Source organism: Pinus tabuliformis, chromosome X (assembly GCF_031772625.1).
Source record: "Pinus tabuliformis cultivar Carrire ecotype Pingquan chromosome X, CPIR1, whole genome shotgun sequence".
Lineage (NCBI taxonomy): Eukaryota > Viridiplantae > Streptophyta > Pinopsida > Pinales > Pinaceae > Pinus > Pinus tabuliformis.
Genome location: NC_142308.1, coordinates 1633799438 through 1633815056, shown reverse-complemented (window position 1 = coordinate 1633815056; position 15619 = coordinate 1633799438). Strand labels below are relative to the sequence as shown.

At 37.5% G+C, this 15619-nt stretch overlaps 1 long non-coding RNA gene and 2 pseudogenes across 1 annotated transcript; 2 read left to right on the top strand and 1 right to left on the bottom strand.

Annotated features, from left to right (window-relative positions):
* Positions 1–9738: 9738 nt before the first annotated feature.
* On the top strand, positions 9739–10948 carry LOC149146281 (ubiquitin C-terminal hydrolase 12 pseudogene; annotated as a pseudogene).
* A 1721-nt stretch (positions 10949–12669) lies between these two features.
* On the bottom strand, positions 12670–13161 carry LOC149146280 (uncharacterized). Its single transcript, XR_016264473.1, has 2 exons — positions 12968–13161; positions 12670–12851 (listed from the first exon to the last, which is right to left on the bottom strand). It is a non-coding gene; the product is annotated as an uncharacterized LOC149146280 (long non-coding RNA).
* A 1182-nt stretch (positions 13162–14343) lies between these two features.
* On the top strand, positions 14344–15354 carry LOC149146279 (LRR receptor kinase SERK2 pseudogene; annotated as a pseudogene).
* The last annotated feature ends 265 nt before the right edge of the window (positions 15355–15619 follow it).

The following is a 15619-nucleotide window of genomic DNA, read 5'->3' as shown; positions in this document are numbered from 1 at the left end:
CTCAAGTAGAATCTTCCAGAGATGGATGGAAGCGCACAAGAGAAGCTGAGAGATTGCTGTCGGATGTGAGAGAGAATGTGGGAGAACCATCTTCTCAGTGCATACAGAGGACGTCACCTGAGAGGTACACTAGATACATGGCCCTTGTTGGGGAATGTGTCGAGACCAAGCCATCTTCCTTTGAGGAAGTAGTGCAACAATCGATTTGGGTTGATGCTATGGTGGAGGAGTATGACTCCATAGTTTGAAAGAGTGTTTGGGATGTGGTTCCAAGACTAGATAATAAGTAAGTTGTGAGTTCCCATTGGCCTTACAAGATAAAGTAAGCTGTTGATGGTAGTTCCGAGAAGCATAAGGCAAGATTTGTTGCCTGTGGATTTTCTCAGGTTGAAGGGATTTACTATGATGAGACTTTTTCTCCTGTCGCAAGGTACTCATCTACCAAATTGATGTTGGCACTATCAGCACATATGGAAGATCCATCAGATGGATGTGAAGATTGCATTCCCCAATGGAACGATTGAGGAAGAGGTGTACATAGAGTAGCCGGAAGGTTTTGAGACCTTCGATCGTGAGTCACATGTGTGTCGACTCAAGAGAGATTTGTATGGGTTCAAGCAAGCAGCTTGTGATTGGTACATCAGGATCGACAACTACTTCACCGGGTTGGGCTTCACAAAGAGTGAAGCAGATGTGAACCTGTACCACATCATGGTGAAAGGTAAGTAGTTGATCGTTGTACTTTATGTTGATGGTCTCATATTGACAGGTGATGATCAGTTGATCATGTATTGCAAGGAGGACCTTGCAAGAGAATTCGAGATGAAAGACATGGGTCTCATGCATTACTTCCTTGGCATGGAAGTATGTCAAAAGGATGGGGAGTTGTTTATGTCTCAGAGCAAGTATGCCAGTGAGATACTCAGAAGATTCCACATGGATAAGTGCAAGCCCATGTAGACTTTGTTGGAAATAATACTGAGAGGGGGGGTGAATCAGTATTATCAAGTCAATTATTTTTCATTTCACACCCAGATCATATACGCTACTTCAGTTAGTGAAAACCGCGTATATACACAACTACAGATAAGGAAACCAATGTATACCATGCAAACTTATAATTTAATTTATTCTACAGATGTGGATCATTAATCTGTGCATCAGTATCATATAAACAGTAACCAGGAATAGTAAAACAGAGCAGAAGACAATCACACATAAGAACACAAGATATAAGGTAGAAACCCAATGTGGGTGAAAACCACCAGCTGCAATTCATCTCTATCTTCTTTTAATTAGAAACTTCTTTTTACAATGTTTATGTTCTGGTGCAGACTTATACCAGTACGTACTCGTAGGCTTCTACCTGCAGAAGGCTACAACCTTCTCTCGTTCTCCAGCCTCTCCTGGAAGGGAGTTAGAACCCCCTTAGCTCTTGTACTAGTTCAGGTACTAGTATGTAGGTGCCGACCTACAGAAGGCTACAACCTTCTCTTTCTTCTAGGGACCACATTTCATACATTTTCAGACTGGATCCATGAATAACATCAATAAAACATCAAGAATTTCTGCATCAAACAATCTCCTTTTCACCAATCAAAACTAAATCAAATAGACACTTCTATGACAGCTGTACCTAGTACACAGTAACAATAACCACACACCAATTCTGAACCCAGAACACTGCAGCAATAAACAGAAGCAGCTAGAACATAATTCAAGAGACGTACGCTACTTCAATATTCAGAAACCTGCGTGCATACGCTTCTGTGTTAGGACCAACCTGCGTATACGCTGTTTTGATTTGTTGAACCAGCATATATACGCACCTCTGATGAGACGAACCTGCGTACAGATCTATAAAATATAATTCACTCTTTCAAATATTCAGACATTAGTTATACCCAGATTATCAGATTTATAGATCAAGCGTGCACCAAATATAACAGATCAAAAATCACTCAAAGATTCTACTTATTCAAGACTTGAGATTTTGACCCATCAATAGAACTTATCCTTCTCCTTGCACTTAGGTTCCTCCTTCATTCAGATCCAGCTATGCACCATAAACCAATCACCAGTATTCCAGATCTAGCTCTACATTAGATATTCAATAATTTAGATGATGATATTGCCAAATGATCTCCTTCCTCTTTTATAGACTTAGGCCTTTCATAATACCACTGTCCAAAACCATAAAAAATCAATACCATGGACCGAGTCCTTGGGATCAACACTTCAGACGAGATACCATGGTCGAAAACCATAGGTTCAAATACCAAGGACTAAATACCATGGACCAAAAATAAGTTCTCCCACATGTACGCACTTTTCCTTGCGTGAAAGTGTGTGTATATGCATACGTGTCTTTGGAACGTCTAACCCGCGTGTATACATGTCTTGGTCAAGGTGAAACTACGTATATATCTTTTTCCTTCATTCTGAGAGCTTGAACTATGATCTGCCACCAGAGTGAGTTGCCATGAAGGACAACACCTATGCCATAGCGCCACACCTGTGTCATAATGCCAACAATCTCCCCCTTTGGACTTGATGGCAGCCCCAATATAATCAAAGTCATTCTCCCCCTGTCACCAAGGGAAAAGGGTTATGCTCCCCTGAGTACATGCTGAAATCTCTACTCTGTTGTGCTGATCATGCTCCCCCTGACTGTAGGAAAGATCTGCAAAAAGATGTTCTTCAAGAAGAACCATGACTTATACGTCATAACTGACCTTCCTATCACCAAAAGACTCTATACATACATCCATCACCCAACCAAGTGGGGATCATCCACCCAACCAAGTAGGGAGACATCAGAAATTTACATATGACAACCAAGTACATTACATCATTCATCCCAGGCATAGTGGGGAAACCAAAATAGGTCGTTACATGACCTTGATAATAAAAGATATACATGACATAGAGACAAAATATCTAGAGCAAGACTATGAAAGTCACCAATAACTAATAGCAGTAGCATCTGTCAATCACTATTCATATCAGCAACCATGTTCTCCTTCTACAGCTAATCCACCTGAAAACAAGAACAACTTGTGTACTCGAACCAAGAACTTCTAAGGTAATACCAACAATGTATTATTAGAAGTTTATCTGCTCCCCCTGAACCTGTGCTAGATGGTCTCTGACAGACCCATATTAGACTCTCTTCAATAGGATTTTGTCCCCACTGATTTCCTTCAAACCAACATATACGCGACTGTATCCACATAAACATGCGTATGTACATGGATCCTCCTCATGAAACATGCGTACAACCACTTTTCTCTGAAACAGACAGGTTTCAACAACACGATGATGCATCAACTACTCTGAGCTTTTATCTGAGGTATTCAAATGTTTCCCTAGGCAGTGGTTTGGTGAGTATATCAGCAACCTATTCCTTAGAGGGAACATACTCCAACTTGACCTTTTGTTCAAGCACTTGCTCCCAGAGAAAATGATATTTGATAGGTATGTGCTTGGTATTTGAATGCATGACTGGGTTCATTGAAATGTTGATTTCACTTATATTATCACATAAGATGGAGATAGGTGGAGTACAAGTGATTTGAAAATCCTGCAAAGTTTGCATCATCCAAAGGAGTTGTGTGCAACAAGATGCAGCAGCCACATATTCTGCTTCAGCTATAGATAATGTAATTGAACTTTGTTTCTTGCTGAACCAAGATACTAATCTGGAACCCATAAAGAATGCACCACCACTAGTGCTTTTTCTGTCATCCACGCTTCCAGCGCAATCTACATCTGTATAAGCATGAAGTGTGAGATCTGTATCTCTAGGATACCATAAGCCATAGTTTCGAGTTCCTTGAAGATACTTGAAAATTCTCTTCACTGCCTAAAGATGAGTTTCCTTTGGATTTGCCTGAAATCTTCCAACCATTCCCACTGCATGCATGATGTCTGGTCAGGTACCTGTTAAGTAGAGCAGACTTCCAATCATGGATCTATAGGTTGGTTGATGCATTGCTGTTGATTCATCATTTGCACTGAGGCTGCATCTTGTAACCATAGGGGTACATACTGGTTTCGAATCTTCCATACCATATTTCTTCAAGATCTGCTTGAGGTACTTGGTTTGAGATAAAAAGATACCGTCTTCATTTTGTTGGATTTGTAAACCAAGAAAATATGTCAGCTCACCAAGCAAGGACATTTCGAATTCTTTCTGCATCACCAAAGCAAAGTTTTGACTCATGGCTTCTTCATTGCTGCCAAAGATGATATCATCAACATACACAACAAGTATTAGCAATTTGTCATTTTCAATTTTTATATAAAGATTGCTATCTGCTGATCCTTTTGAAAAACCTTGTTGATGAAGGTATTTGTCCAGACGATAATACCAAGCCCTTGGAGCCTATTTAAGAACATAGAGAGCCTTCTTAAGTCTTCATACAATTTTTGGATCATTTCCAAGGATAAATCCATCTGGTTGCTCAATATACACTTCTTCTTCTAAGTCTCCATTCAGAAAGGCAGATTTCACATCCATTTGAAATACTTTGAACTTCTGAAAGCTAGAGAGATCAAGGAACATTCTGATGGCCTTAAGTCTAGCAACGGGAGGAAAAGTTTCTTCAAAGTCTGTTCCTTCTTGTTGAGAATACCCTTTACAAACAAGTCTGGCCTTGTTTCCAATAACTTCCCCATTTTCATTCAACTTGTTTTTGAATATCCATTTTGTCCCTATGACATTCTTATCTTTTGGTCTAGGAACCAACTCCCAAGTGTTATTCTTTTCGATCTGCTCAAGTTATTCATCCATTGCCTTGACCACTCATTGGCTGCTCAGCTAAGTACTAATGGAAGCAAAGCATTGTTATGCAGCATAGGAAGTATGAACATAATGATGAGAATAATTCCAAACAACCCATTCCCTTATACAATATTATAAAGGCACCTACCACACTGGAGAGGGGTGCTCTTGCCACATGGCAGCCTATAGCTGTTTTCCCTTGTGCAAAATTTTGAGAATTATGCAAAGAGACAAAGTTGACCGTAGAAGATATGACAAGAATATGATGCTTTGGGAAAGCTTTTAAGAAAAGCCCCTGAATAGGAGGCTCACACAAGAAAGAGTATTCGAGGGCATCAAGATGATGCAGTTTTTGTTTGTATTTGGACACAAATTGTTGCTTGATGTACAATTCTTAGCTCTTTTTTTTGAGGCCTTAGTCACATGAACATAAATAAAGAGAGGATTCAAAGAGGGCAATGTCTAAAATATAATGAAAACTAACTGTTTTTTTTTTTGTTTGTGGGATTTGAATGCCTATGCTGGTTCTCCTAATCAAAATGCCTAACCAATTGACTAGTCTATTTTTTTAATAATAAATATGCAATCTTCATTTATTTTACATGTCGTACGTGTTACAAGGGTGTCATTTATAGTTTGAACAAAACAACATTGATTCTTGGACCTTAGTTTGATCAAATGAAATTTTAACCTTATAAAATTAAGTGTCATCTCTTGTGAGTGGCATTTATGTACTGTGGTATCTTAGTGATATTGTATAAGTTATGTGTTGTGGCCATGCATCATATTATGGTGAAGATTTTATAAATTCATCTTCTCTTCTCCACAAACATTAATATGCATAAAATGCATAGATTTGTTGGATGGTGAATATTGTGGAATCAATTGATCTTACTCCAAAAATTCGTTTATGTTTAGTTTATGCTAATGTCTTCTTGGTTCTTGCATTAAAATAACCATGTAACCTCTTAGTTGTTTGGAAACATGGCTTATTATTATATAAATATAAACACAAAAATTTCAAAATCAACTCTACTTTAAAAACATCTTTAATATAGGCAATTATTCCATTTGTTTAATTATTTCTCATTTGACAGCTCATATTGTGAGCTGCATTATATATCATGAAATTGTTTTAGTACTAGTAAACAATGATTAAAAAAAAAAAAAAAAAAATTGAACCTTTGATATGTAAGGGACATTTTCTCTCAAAATTATAAAAAAAAAGTATGAAAATCATGCTGGAAACAATTTCTGAAGTTTTGAGTCTTTTATTTTCAAGATTAACTAATTGGTTTGGAAGATGAAAAACCGACAAATTGGAAGAGTGGGACTTTTATATTCACTAAGGTATCAAAGAAATTATATGCATGAAACTTATACTAGCACCTTCTAGTGGAAATTGATAGTGCACGAATCCGTTTCTTGCCATTATTTTGGTTTTGGTACCACCTTATAGCATATCCGGGTTCAAATGCTATTTTCCATGACGAACAGTTAAATCTGTTTCAACTCTAATTGTTATTAAGGGGTTCCACAAGGATGTCACATGAGCGTTTATGACGCCCATTTTAACATAGATAGCCACCTATGTTAAGGTTCTATTTTGCAGTTCCATGTTATTTATGAACATTATATACATTTGGTTGGACACGTGAAAATCAATTGATGGATTTGGTATTGATGATGGACATGTTGGATGTATGACCAAATGTATGACTTGGTTACAATTTATCTAGTGCATGACTTGTCAAAGTTATTGTTGCATCGTATAGGCTTATATAGATATGATTTATCTAATCAATGACTTAGTGAAATTATGATTTATCTGATGTAAGATTTATTTCCAGTATGAACAACAAAAATTGACATGTGGACACTGGGCTTAATAAACATGATGTTTAAGATCATGTATCTATATCTATTTTGTGGATGTATATATGCATGGATGAGAACTAAACTACAGGTTGGAAAGAACCGTATGATAACCAAGATCTACTATTCCATTGGGGAAGGTCGAGACGACCAATGAGGAAAGGTACGATGTACATTGTTCTATTACATTTGGTATCTACTTGATATGCACTCCTATGACATGAGTAAAATGAAAATGACAGGTGGCAAGACAACCTGACCGGATTATTCGATGACAAGTCCAACCAGCTCTGTAGTGTGGTCCATGCTCTGAAGGAGGGGTGGAGGTGTTTCCCACCGTGTATCCTCCGAAACCTGGAATCGTGGGGAGGATAACTGAACGCTCCCCCTAGACGTGTGATGACGATTGCCAGATTCCTGCTGGGGAAAGTTTGGTCGAGGCATTCGACACTTCCACCATGTCGGTTTTATCAGTGGTCAGTATGGCCTTTGCCACTGATAAGGTAGCAGAGGACGGATAGGGCGGGAGCGGAAGTAGGCCAAGGTGGATAGGAAGATATAGATCAATTGGAGACTCTTGATGGGAAGTAATGTCATTGTCTGGCTTATCGAATTTTAATGTTATAACTCTCTCTGGTTTGCTATGCTTTCAAACTCCTTGTATCTTTTCATTCTAACTTCGAGACGAAGTTTTCTGAAGGAGGGGTGTATGTAATGCCCCACTTATATCTTATCCTACAAATTTTGTTAATATTTACATTATCTGAAAATATTGAGAAATATTGGTATAATATAAATTTATGATTTCCATTATTCAAATTCCCCACTTACCTTCTCAAATTGAATATTATGTAGGATATGGTCTCCTTCCATTATTTCAAAATATATGTATTCATTTCACATTCCCCAATGTACCCTCAAATTTACTTGGGAGAAGACATAGTCCTCTCCATCTTATCATATATTTATTCATTTCACATTCCCCAATGTACCCTCACATTTACTAAGGAGAAGACATGGTCCCCTCCATGTAAGTACATTTCACATTCCCCAATGTACCCTCACATGTACTTGGGAGAAGACATAGTCCTCTCCATCTTATCATCAATATATATTTATTCATTTCACATTCCCCAATGTACCCTCACATTTACTAAGGAGAAGACATGGTCCACTCCATGTAATTACACTTCACATTCCCAAATGTACTTTTCATATTTACTTGCGAGAAGACATGATCCTTTCCCATTAAATTCTCAATTTTATATTCATGTCACAATTCCAAATGTACTCCTAGCTTACTTGGGAGAAGAGAAGTCAACTAATGATGGATGAGAAGTTAATGACATTAATGAGAGATGGTTGAGGAAAGAGGGTATAAAAAGGGAAGGGGGAAGGAAGAAAAGGGGGTTGGAGCCTTGCTTAGGATTGTGGGGGTAGGTTGTGACTGTTTGCCTTGTTACGATTTTGGGAGACCTTGGAAACCTGTGGAGGTTTCTTGGGTTTGAGAGGAGGAAAGTATCATTATCTAGTTTTTCACATTCTTCTTAAGGACACACTATATCTAGTTGGACTTGGGCACGGAGGGCTAGGGAACCTGTGGAGGTTTCTTGGGCTAGGAATTTATTTCCTAGTTGGCTGGGAGGTAAATCCGGTTGGGTCGGTGATAAGGAGCGTTCAGCTAGAGATATAAGACAAAGGAATCATCATCAACCACCGGAACAGGTATTTTTCCATGGACTACTCTTGTTAAGTTGATATCAATGGAATGCTCACCTTAATTTATGTTGCTTATGATAAAATGATAAGATGTTAAATGTTTAAAGCTATGTAAGAAGGTCAGTAAACTCATTTTATTACTTTTAAATCAGCAGGAAAATAGATCTGTTAGTGTATAATAGATTGAGGCTCTAATAATAGGAATCAGGCCCATATAGATGGTATCAGAGCTTTGGTTCAAAATCTGGACCCAAAGCCCACTAAATAGCTATTCCATAATCAAATTTCCTATTAAATAGTTGAAAATCTAGAAAATTAGAATGTCAAAATGTTTCAACAGCAGTCCAATGGCTTAGTGCCTAGGGATATGACAGAGCTAGTGTTTTGCTTCAACTTAAATGCGTCTGTAAAATTCCTGACAAAATAAATAATATTATAGAAAAAAAAAATCTAGACCGAGCTCCTAGATGAAGAAGCTTGCAGTTCTGGGGACTTTTGCAAACAATGATTAGGCTGCAGTCTTGTGGATCAAGATAAAGATCATATAAAACCCTATTTTAGAAAACCGAGGGGCCAGTTCTAGAGCCCAAAGATGATCGAATATCCTGGTAAGGAGAGCGCAGTTCTGGACACAATAGATGAGGTCTGTGTTTACCCTTGAAGAGAATCAAAGCCTCTGAGCTACCTCAATCCGAAGCTCAGAATTTTGTGCACATTTATGTGTGACCAAACTCCAGGGCATTGACAAAGTTAACGAAGGGTCTCATCATCTAAGAAAGTTTTCCAGCATTTAAGAGATCCGAATTCTGAACCACCTATGAGATCTGAAGCATCATATACATCAGTGGATAATCGATTTTATGGTTTCACATAGCAAATATAGAGTAGCTCTTTTGTTAAAGTCAAATTACAGTCACTCAAGAGTGGTCATCAAATTACAGTCACCTTATTTAAGGTATATTTTGCAGTCTTGTATAATGCCATAAAAGACGAGAACTTGTGGCAAAGTATCACAGTTCTTAGGCTATATATATATATATATATATATATATATATATATACCTGCAAGTTTGATCAAAGAAATAGAGACCGTACGTGTTTAAGTGTAAAACTAAACGCATTAGGGCTTTCGAATTAGATCCTAATTTTGTACTTATGTCAATCCTATTTTTCTTTGACCCATGTTCACTGTAAAGTTTGGAAGCAAATCAGTTACCAGTATCTTTAGTTAACACTCTAATATGAAGCAAATCAGTTACCAGTATCCAGAAAGGATTTGAAGGTAAGTGGTTTTGATATTGGAGGTGGTTGACATCCGCAGAGGGCGATTTGCATCAACAGATATACCCTCAAACGCAATGACAGTGATGGCCCCTCCTCCTTTAGATCAGGAAGAGGAAGAGATGCTGGTCCCACATCCCGAGTTCAATGACGGGGATCAGCCCATGGAGGGGCAAGGAGAGACGGTTAGTACCGCGGAGAATCAATCTACGGATGATCCTCCTTCCTCTTGATTTACCTGGGCTGTCGATAATTTTTCGAGGTTAAATGTGAAGAAGCATTACTCAGAATTTTTCTCCATGGGAGGTTACAAATGGCGGGTGCTAATATTTCTGAAGGGAAAACAATGTGGATCACTTATCGATGTACTTGGATGTGGCTGATTCTGCTACATTGCCTTCTGGTTGGAGCAGATATGCGCAGTTTAGCTTGGCGGTTTTTAATCAGATTAGCCCTAAGTATTCCATCCGGAAAGATACACAACATCAGTTCAATGCCCGAGAGAGTGACTGGGGTTTCACATCGTTTATGCCGCTTGGAGATGTGTATGATCATTCAAAAGGTTATCTGGTGAATGATACTCTCATAATAGAAGCGGACGTTGTTGTTCGCAGAGTAATTGATTATTGGTCCTATGACTCAAAGAAAGAAACAGGTTATGTTGGGCTCAAGAATCAAGGAGCAACATGCTACATGAACTCACTTCTTCAGACATTATATCACATTCCTTACTTCAGAAAGGCCGTGTATCATATGCCCACAACTGAAAATGACATGCCATCTAGCAGCATTCCATTGGCTTTACAGAGTTTGTTTTATAAGCTCCAGTATAGTGACACCAGTGTTGCGACAAAGGAGTTAACGAAATCTTTTGGGTGGGACACATATGATTCTTTTATGCTACATGATGTTCAGGAGTTGAACAGAGTGTTATCTAAGAAGTTAGAAGACAAAATGAAGGGGACAGTTGTTGAGGGCACAATACAGCAACTGTTTGAGGGCCATCATATGAATTATATTGAATTCATAAATGTAGATTACAAGTCAACAAGGAAAGAGTCATTTTATGATCTGCAGCTTGATGTCAAAGGTTGTCGAGATGTCTATGCTTCATTTGATAAATATGTTGAAGTGGAACGCCTTGAAGGGGATAATAAATATCATGCTGAGCAATATGCTCTACAGGATGCAAAGAAGGGTGTTCTTTTCATTGATTTTCCTCCTGTACTACAACTTCAACTGAAGCGCTTTGAATATGACTTCATGCGAGACACAATGGTTAAGTGAACATGTAACTAAACTGTGAGGAAGTATTGTGTGTGGGCGTGGCTACCAGGTATGTTGCAAGCTTTGATGGAGTATTTTCTAAGCATATATGAATATAAATCACAGTTCTTCTTAGCATCCTCGTTGACTCCAGTCATTGCAGCATTTTGAAACATGCCACTCTGAATAAATTGACTTTTCAAAAAAAAAAACCAGAACACTAGCTTAATTGTCGGTATGTCTATATAGTATAGTTGTATATCCAATATTTACATCTGGCAAGAAACATAAGTTGTTTCAAACTATTTCCTATCTTGCTATGGTTATCATATCACCAGGGACACGCTAATATCTTTACCTGTGTCTTGCTATATTTCTTTTGTGGGTAGTGACGGTCATAACATTGTCAAATAAAAAGATGGAAATTCCAATTTGACTTCCATTCTTGGCCAGCAATATTAGATGAATCAGCAACTGGACCGGTCTCATACTTGTGTGATATGGGGTCTATTCCTACCCTACTACTACCACTATAACAGCGACCATTATAACTGCTGGGTGAACAGGGCCACCCCCAGCAGGTGTTCACAGGTAAATAATAGGGGATTTGAACATAAGACCTTTGTATTCACATTTACTTTACATTTTACAAGCTTGGTAAGTGAACAACTAACAGTTTGTACGAATGAAGAATTCCAAGAGTGAACCTTTTCTTTTGTCTAAGCCATCCCTGACCTTGTTGGTTCAATTAATATTTCATGGTTTGCTTTTCTGTACCAATTTCTAGTTGTATTGGTATCAACTTAATTTCATCCATAATAGTGCCTTAGGTACGCATGTAGTTGAGATTGTGAGTGATCGAACAATAATCATGCCCTTAAAGTATAACATGAAGAACTACAACCAACAGTTAATATATCTCCCCTACAGATATAATGTGGTTGGAGGGATCTTCTTTAGGTTTACCATTAGTTTTAGGAATGACTAAGGGTAGATTAGTTGGCATATTGGCCAATTTGGATAATTATGGATAGGAACATTAATATTATTTGAGGAGATTCAAACCTGCCATATATGTAGAAGGCACTGGTTGGCATTATATCCTGTATTATATCTAGCATTGGTTCTAGCCATGATAATGACTAGTGTGGAATTTAGATTAGAGAAGGATGAATTAGATGAACTAGAACTAGTTCCAAAACTAGATGAACCAACTATCCTGGAGGGGGATGAGGATTCATAATTCAATGAAGATGAACTTCCCAAACCCAAGATGCAGGTAGTGAAGGCTCGAGCGAGGAGTAAATCAAACTCAACAAGTACACATAAAGAATCCAATAATTAAAAAAGAAAAAGTTCAAAGGCCTTGTAGCCTTGTAGCCACCCACTTATTACTGTCATGTGATTATAACAATCCAAGTATTAATGAAGTTATTTTCAACAAAAAAATTGGAGGCCATATACTATATGCACTGTTAAAGCATGCACAACACAGCTCAACATGATCTTTGACCATTCCTGATCTCTTTGTTTTGCCAAGCGTTCAATTTATAAATGAGATTGAAAAAAAATTTCTCATAATCTCCTCTCAATTTGACTTGAGGTTTATTTAATTTGGTAATCCAAGTTACATGTTCGATTATACAGATGTGAAAGTCACAGAGCCAAGTTGGAGGCTATTTCTGTTGGATTTGATCTGGTATTATACTATTTTATACAATCGATATCTTACTAGCTTGGCATATTATGAAAGAAACCAAGCAGAACGCCTATTTTACATCCGGAACAGTAACAAATATCATGACCCAAACAATGGTTTAGATATGTAATCATTCCACTCATCGGGCATCCTTTCTCGATACTTCAGCAGCTTGTAAGTTGCATATGTTAAAGGTATACCCCACGCATCATGATCTTTAGGTGCCTACATGGTCACTTACATCCCGTTAGAAACCTTTTCTGCCATGCATCAAAACTAACTGCAAAATGCTTCTAAGAAATAACAACCAAATAGTTCAACAGAAAGGGAATCTTAAAAACCTTAGGAGTCCTAATCAGTTTCATTTCTGCCTCCTCCAGGGTTTTGCGGCCTTTCTTTGAATTGCATTCGTTGCAAGCAGTAACCTGGTCAATAGATAAGCAGGAGTCCAGGCAGAATTAAACATAACTAGAAATACAAATATGATAAGCATGAATCCAGGCACACTAACTTCAATTGATAGCCGAAATATAAATGTAATTGTTCAATTCAGTCAATAAAACTTGTCGTAACATCAATGAAACTCATCTGAAAAACATTCAAATGATATACTTTCTTCAATAATTACTTTGTTGGTGACAATCTTGAAAGCAGTAACCCAATATTTAACTCGCATATACCTCTATTATTTAAAAATAGCCTGGCTCAAAATCACCATCAAACCAAGCAATTTATAAAGTATGAAGCAGTCAAACCAGATTATTTTTTTTAAGTTCAACCATTTGTTATGTTTATGAAGCTAAGCAAGTAGTGACCTTTCTTGCTAATACAGCTGTAGTTGTTTTAGCACTGTACAAAACCAAAATGCTTAACAGATGGGGGATAGAGAAAATTATGGGTATGCTCTACGTGAATGACCAAATAATTTTCCATAAGTTTATCACTTAAAGATGGATTAATATGCCTGCTGCAGATTGAAATTCCTGTCCAGACTATCAGTTCAAAAGCTTTTCCATTTTATAATTTATATAACAAACCAAGCATATAGAAATATCAGCTGTTCTATGCTTTCGACCTATCTATTGCAACCCAGGTTATTTCTTGTATATTATATCAAAAAGTAAGTGTACAAATATACTATTGTAGCTGCTTGCCTTCTCAAACTATTGGTTTAATGCATATGTTTCAGCATACAATTACATACCTTTTACAATTATTATCTTTTGATGCAAACAACGAATGAAACAATCAAATATGATTGAAAATGCAAAAATGTCATTTGTGTTGAACCAGAACCTCACGTGTACTTTCATGAAATCCATTTGAAAAGTTACAACATAAATGTTTTAACTTTTAACTTTTTAGTGGTCATTGTTGTGTTCAAAGTTCCTACATTTTAACTATTAGGAATAAAATATAAATATAATAATAATAAGAAATAGTTAATTAAATAGTAATTAGTTAATCAATAGGCATGTCCCTAAGGACATGACCATTCATGAAAGCATACCTGCCTAGGTATATAAAGCAGAGTTTCATTTGTAATTCAATCATCTCACTTGTATTCAAATATACTTTTATAATATATTATTGTCCTATCATGGATGTTTATATATTTCAGACCTTCTGAAGTAGTCTACTGCGTATATGAACTTTGTTCGTTTCAGAGGTGATGTGCGTACAAGAAAAATGATAAATAAAAACTAAATATTTTAAAACAACGGGCAAAGTATATAAAGGAGTGCTGGCAGACAATACAAAGGTTGCAGTAAAACGATTGACTGACTATCATAGCCCTGGTGGGGAGCAAGCATTTCTATGGGAGGTTGAGATGATCAGTGTGGCAATCCACCGCAACCTTCTGCGCTTGATAGGATTTTGTGTTGCACCATTAGAGCGGCTTCTAGTCTATCCATATATGCAAAAAAATTAGTGTTGCATACAGGCTAAGGGAGCTCAAACCTACAGAAAAGCCATTAGACTGACCTGCTCGGAAAAATGTAGCCTTAGGTGCAGCCCGTGGTTTGGAGTACCTTCGTGAGCACTGCAATCCTAAAATCATTCATCGGGATGTGAAAGCTGCTAATGTCTTGCTAGATGAAGACTTCGAAGCTGTTGTTGGTGATTTTGGGCTAGCGAAATTGGTTGATGCTAGGAAAACTCATGTTACAACTCAAGTCCGTGGAACCGTGGGTCACATTGCTCCTGAATACTTATCAACTGGAAGATCCTCAGAGAGGATAGATGTGTTTGGTTATGGTATTACTCTTTTGGAGCTTGTCACTGGACAACGTGCTATAGATTTTTCACGTCTCGAGGAAGAGGATGACGTTCTATTATTGGATCATATTAAGAAGTTACAAAGAGAGAAAAGATTAGATGCTATTGTAGATGCAAACCTAAAGCAGAACAATGACGTTAAAGAAGTTGAGGCAATGATTCAGGTAGCATTGTTGTGCACACAGACCTCACCGGAAGATCGACCCAAAATGACAAAAGTTGTGCGCATGTTGGAAGGAGAGGGTTTGGATGAACGTTGGGAAGAGTGGCAGCAGGTTGAAGTCATTCGTCGACAAGAATATGAACTAATGCCTCGAAGGTTTGAGTGGGCTGAGGATTCTGTATATAACCAGGATGCAATCGAACTCTCTGGTGGAAGATGATCAACATGGGCTTTGTTGTCTCATATTTTTGTAACTTGGAACATTTTACAGTTTTCTTCAAATATATCATTATTGGAACTGTAAAAGTGGTTTTTAAGGTCGTAAGATTTTATTTACCTATTCTTCCACTTTTGTAAGCAAGGTGTGACTGCTTGTTCAACGATACTCAAATGCATTTTGAATCCCTGCTTCATCAGTAGGAAATCTCCAATCATGTTGTTGTCCATTTGCAATCGTGTACATTAGATATTCACCTAGGTATCCTTGAACATCTGAATACCAGGAAAACCCTGACTTTCATTAACCAGGAGAGATCTGGATTATGGTGAG